The sequence below is a fragment of the Mus caroli genome, chromosome 4, assembly GCF_900094665.2.
Source record: "Mus caroli chromosome 4, CAROLI_EIJ_v1.1, whole genome shotgun sequence".
In the NCBI taxonomy this organism is placed as follows: Eukaryota; Metazoa; Chordata; class Mammalia; order Rodentia; family Muridae; genus Mus; species Mus caroli.
In genome coordinates, this window is record NC_034573.1 from 107,003,762 (window position 1) to 107,007,486 (window position 3,725).

The 3,725-nt window shown below is 38.4% G+C and overlaps 1 protein-coding gene across 1 annotated transcript in view; it reads left to right on the forward strand.

The window, feature by feature from the left end:
* Gpbp1l1 (GC-rich promoter binding protein 1 like 1) overlaps nucleotides 1–3,725 on the forward strand; it is a 34,373-nt gene that overhangs the window by 9,091 nt on the left and 21,557 nt on the right. Inside the window, exon 2 of the mRNA XM_021160949.2 lies at nucleotides 2,344–3,366. The gene's annotated coding sequence lies outside the window, so the exon portion shown is untranslated. The remainder of the gene's footprint in view (nucleotides 1–2,343; nucleotides 3,367–3,725) is intronic.

The window sequence follows — 3,725 nt, forward strand, 5'->3', positions numbered from 1 at the left end:
AGTGCTGGGATTAAAGGCGTGCGCCACCACGCCCGGCTTTGTTTTAACCCTTTTTATATTGGCATTTTATTAATTTTACTGTGAGAGAAAGCTGAAGAGGCTGTGTCCATGAATATGTATATCCAGGTTGTGCCAGTGAGCTACAAAGAAATAAAGACACTTGAGAATTCATTCCTTTGGCAGTTGTTGCATTACTAGCTCGAGCAGTTAGTTTCCTAAGCCAGCTCTTCCTGTGTTGTGATTATGGCATTGGTTTCTACTGCTTAGTTTCTGTTGTTTTTTTATATTTGTCAAATCAAAGTCTCCTAATTCTCTGAACTCCAGTGGTGTTTTGATAAATTCCTTTCCTTTCCTAGTTAAGTTACTAAATTTGGTTTTCAGCTAAGGGCCTTGATTTGTAGAATTTACTTTCTCTGTCCAGTATGTTTAATTATTTTTTTAAAGAATTTACTTATTATTATTTATGTGCATTGGTGTTTTACCTGCAGGTATGTCTGAAAGAGAGTGTCAGATATCCTGGAACAGGAGTTAAAGACAGGTGTGAGCTGCCATGTGGGTGCTGGAAATTGAACCCAAGTCCTCTGGAGGGCAACCAGAGCTAGTAGCTACCTAACCATCTCTTCGGCCCCAGTTTTATTACTTCTATTAATGATAGTTTTTTTGAGATAGGGTCTCCGGCTTTGGCTGTCTGGAGCTCAGAGAGATCCTTCTGCCTCTGCCTCCTGAATGCTAGGATTAAAGGCGTGCACCACCACTTCTGGCAGGTTTTTTTTTTTTAAGCACACAAAATATGGGTTTTATGATGGCATTCTTAAGTTTATCATTGTACTTTGGTTGTATTTGGCCTCATCGCCTTCCTTTACCCCTTCCTACTAATCTTCCCCTCCCAAATAATTCTTTTTCTTTTATGCCTTCTGTGTTTAAATCTACATTCCCCATATGAGAGAAGACATACACTATTTGTCTCCTCATTACCTCCTCCTCTTCATCCTCCTCCCCTTCTTCCCTATCTCAGTTACTTTTTGGTTGCTATGATCAGAAAGCAAATTACAAAAGAAAGAATTACTTTGGTTTATTGTTCTAGGGGGGAGCAATGGCTCAATGGTTAAGAGCCCTTTATAAGGGATAAGACTTCAGTTCCCAGCAACCATGTCAGGCAGCTCACAGAGTATTTGTGACTTCAGTTCTGGGAGATCCAAATCTCTTACTTCCAAACTCATTCATTTCTCTGTGTAGTTCTGGCTGTCCTGGAACTCACTCTGTAGACCAGGCTGGCCTCGAACTCAGAAATCCACCTGCCTCTGCCTCCCAAGTGCTGGGATTAAAGGCGTGTGCCACCACTGCCTGGCTCATATGCATATAATTAAAAGTAATAAAACTTTAAAAAATTTTTTTGATCTGGGTCTTACTATGTTGCCCTGACTGGCCTGAAACACTAAAAAGTTTAGTATGGTTTTCCCCAAATCTTGTCTTAGAAACAGTCCTGATTTTAAAAAACAAAACAAAAACAACTATCTTGCTGGACAGTGGTGATGCGCACCTTTATTCCCAGCACTTGGGAGGCAGAGGCATTTCCTCACAGATAATGTCTGTTGTCATGAACTCAGTATTTTGTAGTCCTTGAATTTAACACAGTAATGCACAGGATTTGTCAGCAGAGCAGAACCTGCCCAAAGATGCAAGTTCTCATATCAAAAAGAAACTTCTGGAAGAATGTTGGGAATTGGGCAAAGAAACATTTGAGTCCTCTTAGTTCATATCATGTTAGATCAGAGCTTTATTTGTCTCTAAACTGATAATTATCTAAAATATGTACAATATAAATAAACAAGGCGAGAGATTGTATTGGATAATACCTAATAATTAGATAGTGATCACATTAGTAGTGTTTCCTTCTGTACACTATATGGTATGACCAATTTGGTAAGTTGAAAATCTAGATGTAAAAAGACCCAGTAATTGGCATTTCTGAATAACTTTGATGGCTATTTGGAGAAATGGTTGGGTTTGTTTTGTATTGAAATCTATGGTCAAGCGAGATTTATAAAATCTTTGAAGAACTTAAAAAGGTTAAGTGTGGTATGATATGCCTATAGTCTGAGCTGCTTAGAAGACTGAGATCGGGGGCTGTTTAGGTCAGGGACAACCTGGGAAGCATAGTAATTTTCTTACCTATATACTAAAAAGACTTGTAGGCATGTCATTGTAGGCAGTGACAAATTAAATTAATATCTAAATTGTATTTAAGGAATTTACTCTCAAGGTCTTTGATTGGTATTCATTAGCAGTTATGTATGACTGGTTTTGCCTCTTCTAATTATGTGTTTTATTTTTTTCCCTCAGAGATTGGCAGACTCAAGTGGCCTTTTTAATGTTTGAGTAATGATGGAGATGGACCCAAATTAGAAAGTGATTTCTTCAATAAAGCAATAGAAGATTCTTCATATCACTTCTGGAAGCTCAGTCCAATTTTGGGGAAGGAGAAGAACAAGTGAAATACAGAAAATTGATAAGAAGAAAACCTCAGTTTGGAATTCTCTTTTCTTCCTGACCCTTATCTTTTCTACTTATAATTTTGCTTTGAATGTATAAATAGTAAAGACCAAAGAAATAGGGATATATATTTAGGAGCTTTATACCAAGAAATTTGCCTTGAAAGCTGCTATTCTGTGGCAGGAAAACTATATCAAGTTTCTATTGGATTCCTTTTTCAAAAAACAAAACAAGACTTCTTATATCTTTAGATTTGAAGGTTAGAACTGATAAAGGCACACCTCTCTGCACACTGCTTTAAGCAGTTGTGTGAGGTAATGAGATCTGTGTTTTAGAGGCTTTTGTTGTGGAGAGTTTGCCACTGGAATTGATTGTGCAGAAGCTCTCTTACAGTGCTTCACTATTACATTTTTGACCTGTCACCTTGATGACATTTCTTGCCGGCATCTGAGACCATTTGTCCTTGTAGCCATGACCTTGTTATGAACAGTGCTTGCACTCACTGTGCAGATGTCCATGTTTTGCCTATTTGAGCAACTTTACAGTGCCGTTACTCAAGGCAGTTGAATGAGGTGAACATAGACACAGCTTCCCCCCTTTCCCCCTTTTTTAAATGTAACAAATAACCTTTTATGTTCCCCTTCCCCCCCCTCCCCTCCCCCTCCCCCCTTTGGAAAAGTGTTGGGAACGAGGTATTGAGGATGAGCCCTTGAGAGGATTAAGAGGGTGGGCCACACAGAGCTGGGCTTTTTTGTGCTTCATCACAAGGCGTGCTGCTGGCTAGGCTATTTTAGCACCCTTCTTACAAGACAACCTCGTGGAAGATACAGGCGGCAGCTTTGGATACAGGACCACAGAGGTGACACTCTGAGGGTAATTATCATTCATGGGTCTTAACCTTGGGAGAAAGCATCCATGGGTTATATGTCATGAAAAAGATGTCTGTTGTGTTGTGAAGGATTTAATTCTCAGAGAATTATCAGTAATTCAGGAACACCAGTGAATCTCAGGAAACCAGGTACAAGTTGATATGTGAGAAGATATTCCTAAGGTAAATGGAAAAGCTCTTGAGAGGTTCTATAGCAGTGACCTACTTAATGCTTTCACCCTTATTATATCAGTAACCTTAATTCTTCGTCTTTTAATATAGTTATTAATAAATATTCCTCGTGTTGTGGTGACTTCCAATCATAAATTTTTTTTTTTTTTTTTTTTTTTTTTTTTTTTTTTTT